The sequence below is a fragment of the Mobula birostris genome, chromosome 31, assembly GCF_030028105.1.
Source record: "Mobula birostris isolate sMobBir1 chromosome 31, sMobBir1.hap1, whole genome shotgun sequence".
NCBI lineage: Eukaryota > Metazoa > Chordata > Chondrichthyes > Myliobatiformes > Myliobatidae > Mobula > Mobula birostris.
In genome coordinates this window covers 1,809,317-1,824,971 of record NC_092400.1, presented here as the reverse complement: position 1 = coordinate 1,824,971, position 15,655 = coordinate 1,809,317, and the positions used below count along the sequence as shown (strand labels likewise).

Here is a 15,655-nt window from a genome sequence, read left to right as displayed (position 1 = left end):
TTAATCAAACAGTAGAGAAAGAGCTGTCAAATGGCTGGTTTCCACATTACGCAATCCCACATTGTTGCTCTTTTCTCTATAATCATGTAAGTTTTAATCATTTTATCATATATACCGAATTCCATTAAAAATACTATTGAATTTTCTTGCAGTGCCTGTTTAATAATGCATTACTAATCTTTTAAAAGATCAATCTCAAAACTCAAATATAGAAGTAAAATAGCGCTCAAATCTCAGATTCCACAACTTCTCTACCACTCAATTACCTGATACTAAACCCACTGAATTATAGTTTAAGTGAACATTTTACATAACATTTATAGCAAAGAAATTTACTATTCAACTAACCTCTTCCCACTAGATTTCCATCTCTTTTCTACTTTTTCCTTAAGTGATTCTACATGCTAGGTGCCCTTATCACTCCTACAGTAATTAATTACACAGTCTCAAGACTGTCTAGAAGTTGTTTTATACAACTTTCCAGATTACACTATTTGTGAAAATCTTGATTTAAGGGGCCATAGTTTTACATACACCCAGCATCTGATGACACCTTTGCACTGCTGACTCTACAAACAAATAAACTGTTAGAGCTATGAACAAAAAAATCCTTATTCTATGTAACAGCAATATCTTGTTCATCAGTGTACCAAAATCATGCCACATACTATATCAATCCTTAAAGGTGCACTTACACATTTATGTACACTGTAAAATACAAACTAAAATCTTCTCCATACTTTAATAGTGCTTTCCCAAGGGTTCTGTTAATCTTTCACTGAATGATCTTACAGCTAATATTAAGTGCTAACTGAGGTAGAGACGTTCAAAATCGGGTAAGTTTTGGTATAGAAGGGGGAAATGTATATTTAATTACAGAAAAGTCAATAAACAAAGGACATAAGTTTAAGTTAATTGACTATGAACTAGAAAACAAAGAAGGGACATATTGTATACCCTAACCTCCAGTTAAGATGGCACTGCCAAACACATGTGACAGCTCACCCATAGTTAAAAAGGTAAGAAATTTGACTAAAAACATCAATAAAAACACCTTTCCTGAGGTAAATTGTGTTAAATTATCACCATAGTGAGGGGGTGAGTGATGGCGAGGCGAGTTTGGGGAATAAGCCAAGATAGTGTGTTACAGAATCAACGCAGATGGAGTGAGCATTCGGAGAGAAGTCAGGACAGTAGAGATTCAGTGCCCATACAACTGGTCTGGGTGTGAAGTTGAAGCACTCTGGGCACCAAGCTAAATTGAAGAGATTGAGAGCAGCTTCAGGCTGGGTGGCAAAACCTGGGCCTGGAGCAAGTTGTTGGGCGGCGTATTCTAGAGCCCTCTGCAGTAGCTGGGTCCTAGAGGAAGTTGTGATTCGCTGTTTAGATAATTTAAATGCTGGCCCAGATTGGAGGTGGGAGCCAATTTCACTCATTCTCCACGATGTTCATTCCTCTCTCCAGGCTGCCAGAGCCTTTCGCTGATCCATTGTTTGGCCCAGATAGACGAAAAAGACAGGGTGTCAGGATCCGAGGTGAGAGCCAATTTTGCTTGCTCTCTGTGATGGTCACTCCTCTCTCCATGGCACTGAGGCTATGAAGACTGCCCCGGCTGCTGTGCTCCATGCCCGGTAATATGAAGAACTGATCAGTGAGGCTTTGGGCCTACGCCGGGTTGCTCTGAGGTTCGGATCTGAGGTCTCAATTTGGTTCGGAATGTTGTTGTTCACTTCATTATTCACTTGATTTGTGTCTTTTCCCCTTTCACTTGCGCATTGGGTGTTGGGCTTTTATTTTTTTTAATTGGGTTCTTTTGTAATTTATTTTTAATAATAAATGTACTTTGAATCTTGAATCAAACTACATGATCTGCAATACATTAATCAAGAGTTGGTGCAAGAAAATTCATTGTGTTAAAATTTGGAGGGCTGTGGGAAAGAGGAGGAAAGTGGGGCCAACTGATAACTCTTTCTGAATTGTATGATTCTAAATTATTATACATGAATTCATACATAAGATAGTAATAACATACTTTTGTTGTTCAGCTCTAACAAATAACATAAAATATTGGAGAGAGATTCTGAACAGTAGATGTTTATACATTAATGGACAAGTACAATTGCAGAAACAGCTGGCAACAGTAGAAAACAAGAGCAGATTCACAAAATCAAAATCTCCTAAACTACTTTGCATTCCTTCTAAGGAGCTAGCAATTAACAGGACGGAGAGCAGAATGCTTCCATTCACTGTTGCTTATTGAGATTTATGCATGATATTTGCTGCTTTGTGATAACAACATTTAAGAAACATTTTGACAGACAAGTGAACATGCAGGGAATTAAAGGGTAATGAGCCACATACACACAGAAGAGGCATTTTAGTCAGCACTCTGAACTGCACCGTTCTATGTAATAAATTAACCAAAGTTAGTTTAGTTCATAAAGAAAATATGACAATAATTTTCCCACACTTGTTTCTAAATTCATACAGTAGAGACTTGCATGTCTCCACTCCTTACAATGCCTCAGTGGAAATAACTATTTGCCTGGTACAAGTCCAGATACCGCATTTCAGTGTCATCCTTTACATAAGAGACACCAGAGATTCTGTGGATGCTAGAAATCCTGAGCAACACACACAAAACGGTGGAGAAACCCAGCAGATAGCATCTATGGAGGGAAATGAACAATCAACTTTTGGTATCCTGATGAAGGGTCTTGGCCCAAAACGTTGACTCTACAAGAAGTTCAGGTATGATCTAAAAGCTATTATAAGAATGTAAAAACAAATTTGAGTGAAGTTAGAGATGGAATCAGATAGATAGAAAAATAGATATACCTTATTGATCCCAAGGGAAATCCCGAGATGCATGTCAGCCCTGGCAAGATTTGCAGGCCATTACTTCCTACAGGGCAACACCTAACATAATAAATGGTTGAGATGCTTCGCTCTCAGTTGGGCTCAATGCTTTCTAGTACACTTTGAAAACCACACCTGTGTGAATCCCTGCGGCATCTGGTGACCCTGTGATCTCTATTTCACAGGGTGACGCACAACATCTTTCAAAAGGGTTACTCTCACAATGCGTCAAGCCTCAATTGTGTATCTGAGAGGGTACTGAAAACCTGTGGCAACCAGCTGGCTGAAGTGTCCAAGGACATTCTGCAGTCAGAGGCTCCCACCTGCTTCAAAAGGGAACAACCATACGGTGCCCAGAAGAGCAGGGTGAACTGCCTCAATGACCATCTCATCTGCTGTGATGAAGTGCTTTGAGAGGTTGATCATGGCTAGAGTTATCTCCTGCCTAACCAAAGACCTGGACCTGCTGCATTTTGCCTACTGCCACAACACGTCTACAGCTAATGCAATCTCACCAGGTTTCCACTCCACCTTGGGTCACCTGGGTAACTGCAAAACCTGTTGGGCTGCTGTTTATTGACTATAGTTCACCATTCAACACTATCATCACCTCGGAACTAATGAATATGCTTCAAAGCCTGAGTCTCTGTACTTTCCTCTGCAACTGGATCCTTGACTTCCTCATCAGGAGATCACAGTCCGTGCAGATCGGAAATAACATCTCCTCCTTGCTGACAATCAACACCAGCACACCTCAAGGACGCACGCTTAGCCAGCTGCTCTACTCTCTCTAAACCCACGACTGTGTGACTAGGCACAGCGCAAACAACATCTCTAAAATTGCTAATGACAGAAAAATTGTTGCCAGAATCTCAGATGGTGACAGGAGTGAGATAGTGTAGATCAGCTGGTTGAGTGGTGTCACGACAACAAAACTTGCCCTCAACATCAGAAAGACTAAGGAATTGATTGTGGGCTTCAGGAAGGAGAAGTCAAAGGTACACACACCAGTTATCATCAAGGGGACAGCAGTGGAAAGGGTGAGCAGTTTCAAGTTCCTGGGCCTAACACACTGGTGCAATTATGAAGGCGGCATGCCTCTGGCTATATTTCATTCAAAGTTTGAGGAGATTTAGTGTGTTGCCTCATACTCTAGCAAATTTCTACAGGTGTGCCATGGAGAGCATTCTGACTGCATCACAGCCACTGCACAGAATCTGGAAAAGCTACATGGATTTGTAAACTCAGCCAGCACCAACAGGGGTACCAGCCTCCCACCATTGAGGACATTTCAAGAGCCGAAGCCTGACGAAGGCAGCATCCCTCACCACCCAGGACATGCCTCTCATCATTATTACCACAGAGGAAGTACCGCAGACAGAGACTTAACGTTTTAGGAACAGCTTCTTCACCTCTGCCGTCAGATAACTGAGAGAACAATGAACTCATGAAAACTGCTTCACTATTTTTGTTCTCTTTTTGCACTTTTTTTTATATACATTTATTTTTTAATTTATAATATATTTTATATATTAACACTATACTTCTGCCATAAAACAAATTTCATGCCATACAGTATGTTAATGATAATAAACCTGAAACCGATTCTGACTGTTTCCCTCCAAAGATGCTGCTCGACTTGCTGAGTGTTTCCAGCATTTTGTGAAAATGCTTCCCAATGTGACCAGTTGTAGTCTCGAATTCTTTCGGATTCTCAGACAAGCCTCAAACAAGTTTTTGACCTTCAAGGTAGTATGTTGTTGGAAAGGTACTAAAATTGAGAGAAAACAATGAGAAGCCATTTTTTTTCAAGCATTAGATTTTAAAGTTGCTTATAGATGCAGAATGACCTTCGGAATAATGAGTAGTAAATTGGCCTGCAGCCTGAAATCTACAAGCAATTGGAATCATTTCATGAATAACAACAGCAATTTAAAATCATCAACAATTGTATGAGATCACAATTTGCATCTAAGCACCAGCCCTGAGTTGAGTATAAAGAAGATCTACTGGAATTAGAGACACTGTACTACAATCCAGCGTTTAGAAAATAAATAGGCAATGGTATCTATCTCAGCCAATGCAGACCTCTCATATCCCACCATTATAGTAATGGCTAGGACAACAACAACTATTTGCATTTCATTGTGGTATAACATCTAAGAAGTTTCACATAAGCATTATAAAACAGGAATCTGATCCAAAGCCAGTTGGAGAGAATAGAGGAGATAACCAAAATCTTAATCAAAGGAAGGAGTTAACGAATGCCTTGAAAACAGCAAAAAAGGGAGAGGGTGGGGGAAGCATATCAGAATTTGGATACTGCAGCTAAAATCATACCAACCAACATTGGGGTGATGGAAAATCAGACTAGGCCTAGGATTGCTGGAACAATGAGGTCTTACTGTCGGTTACAAAGATAATGAACTGCAAAATTGCCAAGGGCTTTAGAAACAGTTTGTTAATTATCTGTGGGACCATGACACACTGCTGCTTTGAGAGGTGCTGCCATAAAAGCTAGTTTATTTTGTTTGCCACCTCAATATAGATACGAATGATAGTATGGATCTTTTAGGTTGAGCATCATTAATCAATGTATTTACCTAGTAAACCATAGGAGGGTGCTGTTTAATCTTTGTTCAACTTGCCTGTTTTAAACCAGAATCAGATTACAATGCAGAATCAATAAATCCAAATTTAGTGCAAATTTTGTTCATTTGTCCTTTTCTAAAATAAAGGGCAACATCTGAGAGTAATTTACAGCTGTTAATGGTATCTTTGTTATTTACAGATATAGAAAAATATCAATATGTAGATTATGCAGTTTCCTCTACATTGGAGAGAGCAAATCCAGACTAAATGCTGTGCAGAGTACAGTACCTGCACGCAGGAGTGATCAGGAGCCTCCTGTTGCTGCCACTTTGACTCTTCACCCCCCTCCCATTCTAACTTGTCTGTGAGGCCTCACCACGACTATGTGAGATCAAACATGAACTGTTTTTCCTCTAGGCACTGTTTAACTTCAAGTAAATGGTACTCTTTCCTTTATTATGCTTTATTTCCTTTATTATGTACAGTTTCTTTAAAATGTCTTGCTAATTGTCTCTATCCATGCACCTTATCACTTGATCTGTCTTAACCTATTTACATATGGGCTCACACCTCAGCTAGACCCGCTTTGAAAATTATAAATGCTCCTCTATACCCCTGGTCTTGAAGACTCACTGGCCCAAAACGTTGACAGGTTTCTGTTTCCACTGATAGTGCTTGACTGGCTGATTTTTATTTAGAGATTTCCTCAAACATTTCTGTTCTTGTTTCAGATTCCAGTATTTGCACTTTAATTTGTTTTCCATTTCTGCAGGTGAGTTTGCATTTTAATTTAAAATGAAAGATGACACTGTGGGTTAGTGTTGCTTTATTGTTTTTTTTTAAACTTTGAACAGGCATGTACCTGAAATCACTTTAACAACTCAATTACTGTCTTTAATAACTGTCTCTTAATCATATTCCACTTGGATTCTAACTGAAATTCTGCACTTCAAATTTGGACATGATACAGGTGGCACAGTGGGATAGTGGTTAACGCAATGCTTTACGGTGCCAGCAACAGGGTTCAGTTCCTGCCACCGTGTGTAAGGAGTTTGTACATTCTCCCCATGATCGTATGGTGGTCCAGTTTCCTCCTACATTCCAAGGATGTATGGGTTATGGCTAGTAAATTGTGGGCATGCCGTGTTGGCACTGGAAGCAAGGCAACACCCACGGGCTGCCCCTAGCAGTTGATGCAAATGGCACATTTCACTGTATGTTTCAATGTACATGTGACAAATAAAGCTAATTTCTTAAACCTCTCTAATATTTAGAGGTCCTTGGTTGGGTATTCTTGTTGCAACCCCTGGAGAGGGTTCAAAGGAGGCTCACAAAAATGATTCCAGGATTGAATGGCTTGTCATATAAAGAGTGTTTGATGGCTCTGGGCCTGTATTCACTAGAATTCAGAAGAATGAGAGGTAACCTAATTGAAACGAATCAGATGGAGAAAGGCCTTAATAGAGTGGATGTGGAGAAGATGTTTCCTATGGTGGAAGAGTTAAAGACCGGAGAACACAGCCTCAGAATAGAGGGGCATTCTTTCAGGATGGAAATGAGGAGGAATTTCTTTAGCCAGTGAGTGGTGAATCTGTAAAATTCTTTGCCACAGGCTGCTGTGGAGGCCAAGTCCTTTTGCATATTTAAGGCAGAAGTTGACAGATTCTTGATTGGTCAAGGCATGAAGGGACACAGGGAGAAGGCAGGAGATTGGGGCTGAGAGGAAAATTGGATCAGCCATGATAAAATGACAGAGCAGACTTGATGGGCCTAATGGCCTAATTCTGATCCTATATCTTATGGTCTTATATTAACATTTAATGCTGTGCGATAGAACATAGAATAGTATTGTACAGGAGCAGACCTTTTGGCCCACAATGTTGTGCCAAACCAGCTGAACCAGTTTGCTCCATCAGCACAGGAGCACCACAGGGATGTGCTGTGAGCCCCCTACTCTACTTGATTTACACCTCTGACCGAGGGGTTAAGTACAGCTCCAACACTATATACACATTTGCTGATGACACTATTGTTATGGGCTGCATCAAAGGTGGCGATGAATCAGCATACAGGAGGGAGACTGAAAATTTGGCTGGGTGATGTGAAAACAACAACCTCTCACCCAGTGTTAGTAAGACAAAGAAACTGATTGTAGACTTCAGGAGAGGGAAACCAGAGGCCCATGAACTTGTATCCATCGGAAGAACAGAGGTGGAGAGGGTCAGTAACATTAAATTCCTGGTTGTCACTATCTCAGAAGACCTGTCCAGGACCCATCACGTAAATATAATTGTGAAGAATGCACGACAGCACCTCTACTTTCTCAGGAGTCTGCGGAGATTCAGTATGTCATCAAAAACATTGGCAAACTTCCATTGGTGTGTGGTGGAAAGTGTGTCGACTGGCTGCATTACGGCCTGGTATGGGTACACCAAAGCCTTTGAGTGGAAAATCCTACTAAAGCTGGTGGATTCGGCCCAGCACATCACAGGTAAAACCCTCCCAACCATTGAGCACAGTTACTGTAAGAGAGCAACACCCATTATCAAAGATCGTCACCACCCAGGCCATGCACTTTTCTCGCTGCTGCCATCAGGTAGAAGGTATAAATGCCTCAGGACTTGCACCACCAGGTTCAAGAACAGTTACTACCACTCAACCATCAGGCTCATGAACAAAAGTGGTTAACTACATTCATTTAAGGACTCTTTTATCTTGTTATTTCATACTCATTATTTATTGCTATTTATTTATATCTGCATTTGCACAGTTTGTTGTCTACTGGTCCTGTTTATGGTTACTATTTTATGTATTTACTAAGTATGCCCGCAGAAAAAGAATCTCAGGGTTGGATGTGCTGACATGTATGTACTCTGATAATAAGTTTTACTTCGAACTTTGAAAAAGCAAATGAAAAACATTAAACACTAATCCCTCCTACCAACATAATGTCCATATCCCTCCAGCTCCCTTACATCCATGTGCCTAGGCAAACATCTCTTAAAAGCCTCTAATGTATTTGCCTCCACCACCATACTTGGATGATAGTGCAAGCTCACAATTTTTCTCTTCAACAGCACCAATTTACTCAATCCAAAAGCCATCCTAATTTCCACATTTCCATTTCATGTTTTGCCTCACCATAATGCTTTAACTAGACAATCCCAATTTCCTTCTGTAATGAAATGACGTAAATCTCAGTTTCCTCTCCCATACCCTTATCTCAACAGAAACCTCAAATGATGTTGAACTATTCCCGTAACATCTTCACTTCTGCAACCACTTCTTTGCTAAAGTTCTTCATCCTGTACATTGATTCCCTTCACTAAAGTTCATTATTTCTGATCCATCTGAATTTTGCCCACTGGCTCTTCAATTTCTTGAGATTTTCCCATTACATACAGATAGCATGACCTAACCATCTGGTTTCTACATTCCATTCACTTCCTTTAACCTACTCCTCCATTCCCTCCTGCAAACTCGTAGCTGTAGCAGATAAGGATGGTGCTGCAGTATTGGTGTCTTGGTGAAATGACCTCCACTTGTTCTCCAACACCTCTCTGTTACTCCTTCTGGATCACAAAGTCACCATCAAAGATTAGGCCATCCTTTCACAGACAATCACAGGCAGAGATTGATAGGTATCTGAGTAGCCAGGGCATCAAAGGTTATGGTGAGAAGGCGGGGGAGTGGGACTAAATGGAAGAATGGATCAGCTCATGATAAAACAGTGGAGCAGATTCAATGGGCCGAATAGTGACTTCTGCTCCTTTGTCTTATGGTCTAATCACTGGTCTCATCTCCTCTGGAGGTCATTGTAGCTTCATAATATTCTGCCTTCTTTTACCTTCTACCTAATATCCACAAACAAGATTGCACTATTGTTTCAGTTTGTTCTTATCCAACCAAAGTCATAGTCCTTGATTCTACCTTCTCTCCCTTAATCCAATCTATCCACAACTATATTTACAAAACCTATGAAACCCATTTCAAAAGTTTTCAATTTCCAATACCCTGACCCCAACCATCTCATTTTCATCATTAACCAAATTGCTTGATAAATTCATTCCCAATATATTGGCCTGGGGCCCTTAGTCCACCTCCCCCATCACAGTCACCTCCATGTGGCTGAACTTGTTCTCTTTATCAAACAACAATTTCTTAGACTCAGGTAATGGAACATAATTCCTTTCAATCATGCCAAAGTTCTTTGTTATTCATTTTCTGGTACACTGATAGTCGTACTTCTTTCTTTCACTCAAAACTGGAAATGTCATCAATTCTGATAACAACTTTCACCTCACCCTTTCACATCAGTGATTCCAATATGTTTTCAATTTTCCTTAATCCCTCCATCATGAGGAGAATGGATCTTGATCATGCCCATTCATTTCTGGGACTTTTTTTAGATTGTCATTTAGTAATGCATGCATTAAGAAATGATACAATGTTCCTCCAGAATGATACCACAGAAACACAAGACAAACCAAGACTAAAAAAACTGACAAGAACCACATAATTATAACATATAGTTACAACGATGCAAAGCAATACCGTAATATGATAAAGAACAGACCATGGGCACGGTAAAAAAATGTCTCAAAGTCTCTCGAAAGTCCCATCATTTCACGCAGATGGTAGAAGGAAGAGAAACTCTCTTCCTGCCATGAACCTCCAGCGCCGCAAACTTGCCGATGCAGCACCCTGGAAGCACCTGACCACGGCCAACTCTTGAGTCCATCCGAAAACTTCGAGCCTCCAACCGGCCCTCCAACACCGAGCACCATCTCTGCCGAGCGCTTCGACGCTGGCCCCGGCAACAGGCAATAGGCAAAGCCGAGGATTTGGGGCCTTCCCCTCAGGAGATTCTCGATCGCACGGTAGCAACGGCAGTGAAGCAGACATTTCAGAAGTTTCTCCAGATGTTCCTCCGTGCTTCTCACATCTGTCTCCATCAAATCAGGATTGTGCACAGTACCTACTTAACAGATATGTTATCATTTCGGAGCGGCCGCGCACGCCACCATCTTCTCCTCCTCCTCCAGACTTCTATCATTACTCATGCCCTCAAACCTTTCAGAACCAAAGTTCAAAGTACATTTATTATCAAAGTACGTATGTGTCACAATATGTTACTTTGAGAACAAGAATAGGGATTTCCCTCTCCAAATTTTCCAACCTATCAGCTGCTATATTCAATCCTCTGTCTGTTCCAATATCACTCAATTATGCCATTACCAACACATTTTCTGCTCTTCTCTCCTTTTAGCATTCCACCAGAACTGTAGATATTCTGGATCATGCCTTAATTTCCTTCAAGGTCCACTGCCTTGCCCATGGCACCTCTACAAAATCACATGGGATGCAAACTTCTCCTTCAACTTACTCTTTCCCACCTTTAAACCAATTTACCAGTTTCAGGACCATAAAGACATTCCAGTTGAAATGGTGATTGACTTGTATAATTTTCCATTTAGTATCCTGTACTTGCTACTCATAATGTGATTTGCTTTACGCAAGGGAAACAAATGCAGATCAGGCATTGCTTTATCTTACCTCTCTTGCAATCCTGAGTGATCTTCAGCGCCCAACACTGTTTCAATAAAACCATAAGAATTATCTCCTAGGCACACAGCAGCTTCAACATTGAGTTCAACATTTCTATTATTTATTGGTTGCAATTATTCTCAAGATTTGCCTTTGGTAATTTCATATACTGATTTTGCTTTCTCCCCGTTATAGCTCCCTAAACCGATATTTTGTTTCTGTATGCATGCTATGATCATTCTTTTTCACCTTGCACTATTAATCTTTTCTTAATCATTTAAACCCTATTGTCTTTCACACAATTGAGGAGGAAAGTGAAGTGGAATACAAGCAACTCCATTTTGGTCATGAACTGTCATTGTTCCACGATTCTCCCTTCCTCTCTCTACTCTCTCTATACTTTAAAACCTGTTCTGTTCTAAGTTTCACTTGTTTTGATGAAAGGCCATTAATCTGAATCTCCACAGAATCTCTCTGACTTCCAAATTTCTTGTTTTAATTTTCTGCACAAGAAAGTGACTCAAATCCAACCATCAATAACAAAGGTCTTCTTTCTAATGGCTGGAGTTATTTTCCTTGGAAACTTGTGACCTCGAAAAAGATTGTTTCAGTTGTTTTTCTTTATTAAGGATGTAACTACATCAATCAGTATCCTCTCTCTGAAACATTACCCTATCCTTCTGCTCCTGTAATGCTCTGACTAGTCACATTAAAGCAAGAAAAGCATATCTATTGAGTAATTGTTAATAATATCTCAACTGGAAAATACATAGCACTCTCTCAAACCAGGGTTCTATTCACAAATCACTAGCATCTCACCGCACTTGCGTTGTGAGTCTTAACCGAGAGCCAAGTTTTATTAGCTGCGGAATATTTTTAAAAGGTGCATGACTGACAAGCATTGGCATTCAGAGGAATTTGATTGCCTTATACACAAATCAAGGAAAATTAGTCTGAGTTATGTAATATAGAGTAATATGTCCCTGTCTCAGTAGCAGTGCAATAAAGGATCACTTGATTTGTTTCTGGGAAAAACAGTTGTCCTACATGGAGAAGTCAAGTTGAATATTCTCTGGATTTAGAAAACTGTGAAATGATCATATTAAAGTACAACATCCTCAGAGCGATTGACCTATTTTCTCATTTCAGAAGTCCAGAAGTATGGACTTAAGATTCAAAATGAGAGGTTAGTCACATTAAGACCGAAAATGAGGAGAAATTTGTTTACCCAGGGCAATTGTGAATCTTTGGAATTCACTATGCTAATCTCAATTACATATCATAGCACCATTTGCCTCAAGTACTAATCAATATTCATCCCTTAATTAATAATATTAAAACAGATTATTAGCTCACAATCATGCCAGGTCATGTCATTCTTCTCATAATTTGGAGTTACAATCTTCTATATTAGTCATGAAAACTATCTTGTTATCACCTACTCTATGCTTTATGCTGAAATATCTTTCGGTGGCTAAATGGTTAACAATGCTCCCCAAAAGTTCACATCAACTGTGTGCAAACCAGCCATGTCAGAAATGCACACAATCCACAAATTGACCATTTAGTCAAGTAACTGCCTACTTATTCTCATTCACTACAAGTTCCCAGCTGCAATTAATCCTTGAAATCAATGTGAAAAATATCTGTTTAATTAGACAGCAATGTCCACATAAATACTATCTGGTGTGCCCTGCTTTCTGCCATTCAAATGTACCCACACAGTATTACATTCATTTCAATACAATATAAAACTTGTCTTAAAGGTTCTCTGCTTACAATTGCACGCAACAGCTCATTGCAGTCAGAACAAACGTGGTTTTCAGATAGCTATTGCTCCTTTCCCTAATTTACATTTGCTCATTTTTAGCTAAGTACAAACTGAGCCAAACAAGATAGATCTTGCAAAACCAGTTATGAAACCTTTCATGCTAAATTGGGATACAGTTAATAAGAACGTGTAGACACTTAGTTGACAAGATTCAGGTCACTAGAATATTTAAGACAAAGAGTTTCAACATAAATGGGGATCAGTCAAGAAAATGCAGTTAATGCATTTCAGTCATCTTGAAATTAGCAAGCACTCTGTTATCCTCTGTGTAAAACCTGATTACTGATTTCATGTTGATCCATATTATATTCCAGTAAACCAAAATACAGATGTAACACTTCTATTGTTATGGCCCTCAATATCACATGGTCAGAATCTGTTTTATTCATCGATGCCATTCCAATTAGAAATAAGTATTGCCTGTAACGTCTAGAGAAATTTCAAATATCACTGGGCTACGTTTATTCTTCTCTCCTCCTATAAAAGCAGGATAAAAATTCCAATCCACCAGAATTTGCCTGTCACTTCAACATCCACTGCTTGTTGTTATAACTTATTTAGTCAAGTCAAGTTACTTTTTATTGTCATTTCAACCATAACTGCTGGTACAGAACACAGTAAAAATAAGACAACGTTTTCCAGGACCATGGTGCTACATGAAACAAGACAAAAACTACACTGAACTACGTAAGGAAAAACTACACTGAACTACGTAAGGAAAAACACAAAAACTACACTAGACTACAGACCTATCCAGGACTGCATGAAGTGCACAAAACATTGCAGACACTACAGTAAATAATAATAAATAATAAAGACATAATCACAGTAGAGGGCAGTAGGTTGGTGTCAAGCCAGGCTCTGGGTATTGAGGAGTCTGATGGCTTGGAGGAAGAAACTGTTACATAGTCTGGTCGTATGTTACTGTTCTGGATTAAAGTCAATGCCAAGCATCCTTCATTTCCAGTTTAACTCACTGACTGATACCCAATGCACTTGATTTAACTCACTGAAACATATTCCCCAAGCTTCTGGACCTAACTCATTGCCGGATGGATGGTGTTCCACAAGTAACTGACTGTTGGATCTATTTTACTCCATACAAATGACAACCAATAATCTCTTCTCATGCCATCTACCACCAGGAGATCCGCATTCCTTCATATAAGTAATGGATGTTATTTAGCTCATATCTATTATTTCCTTTTTGTAACTTGGGGACAAATATTGTCCTATATTAGTCTGTTTTTCTGTCCTAATCCCATGCTTGATATCATTAATCCTCAGGGCATAGCAATTGGTTGTGCTATATGTACTTCACTGAATAACTGTGTGAGAACTCTGTATGCTCTAAATAGCAGCAACTGTGTTAGTACCTATGTAATTCACTGTATGCAGGTCATTTAATTCCCTGAAACCTCTGGTCCCCCATAATAACTTTCTTCCTATTGAACATTAAACCAAGGCTCCATATTCTCTCAAGTAGATTTGAAAGAATACAAACAAGTTATCTGATCATAATCACTTGACTTTCATTTACCTTCAATAGTATGAATGCTAACTATCCTATCATTTTCCACAGTACACTGAATGTTGAAATATTTTGCAGAAACCAAATGGTTAATAAACTGCTAGAAAATTTAGTTCAGTTTTCTGCAACCCAAACACTTCGAAACTGCAATGCAAACCATTCAAAAATAGAACCAAATACACAATGCATATAATCAAATAATTTGCCTGGTTGCTCTTATTCACTGTAAATACAGAACAGGAATGAATCCTTTAATGCAAAGTTTAAAAAAAATCTCAGCTCACTAGACTGCTAAGTCCATCTAAGCAGTCTATAGTGTCCTGCTTTCTGCCATCCAATATTGCTGACACTAGGATACACTAGTTTCTGAAGAAAATGCCTTAAAATGTACTGCTAACAATTACAAGCAAATAGCATATTATAATTAAGGCTGCAGTGCTAGTATTATTTATTTCGGTGATTCTGTCTCTTTCTAATTCTGTGCCATGTACAGAGCCAAGCAAGATGCATTTTGCTAAACCAGCAATGAGCCATTTCTGACAAAACGGGAACAGAGTTAGTCCCAACCAAAAACTGACACCTAATATTCACAGAGATGCAGCCTCAGTGGCACTTACCTAGTACAAAGCCACCGATACGGGATGACTAGAAATACTTTGTAATGTTTCTTTTCTTATATAAAGCTGAAGTACAGATTTCTTCCTTTGCTGTGAGTCTCTGTCCTCTGCTTGTGGCAGTCTGGTAGTAAATCTGTTTGCCAAGGAATTTCCTGAATGATAATCACATGAGGCTGAAGTCTCCGCAGCAGAGGCGAAAAGAAAGAGCAGCGAGTGGAATGCAGCAGGGAGCTCTGCCAGCCGGCCGGCCGGCCCTCGGCAATATGCAGCATTGAGAAGTAGCAGGATGGAAGCACAGCACGAATCGAGAATTAGTCCACGCTCCTCCTCTCCTCTCTGCCCCTCCCCTCCCTCTTTCCAAGGTCCTGACAGCGGATTGTTGTCCCCAGAAAGGCTGACTCATACTCTCTCTTACTGCCTTTGACTGTCATTCCCATCGAATGACCATGTGAATGCTGCAATGACATCACAGCCTGGCAGCTCTCCAGCCATGGGAAGCTCCCTCACCTCGAAAATCTGTTGACTATTCCTCACCGACTCTCATGTGGGAAGTAGGAGCGAATCTAGGAAAACAACAGGGATCTAGGAGGTGGGGGGGGGGGGGGTCAGACTGGTGATAAGCATTGATATTGGGAAGTAGACTATACTAGAAATTAAGAACAAAAGTGTGTCAATTAA

General features: G+C 39.8%; 1 protein-coding gene across 2 annotated transcripts in view; it reads right to left on the bottom strand.

Moving 5' to 3' along the window:
* The window catches only part of LOC140190982 (apoptosis-inducing factor 3), a 108,383-nt gene extending 93,132 nt beyond the window's left edge, over positions 1 to 15,251 (bottom strand). For both annotated transcript variants that reach the window (XM_072248008.1, XM_072248010.1), the window contains exon 1: positions 14,978 to 15,251. The gene's annotated coding sequence lies outside the window, so the exon portion shown is untranslated. The remainder of the gene's footprint in view (positions 1 to 14,977) is intronic.
* Positions 15,252 to 15,655: the final 404 nt, after the last annotated feature.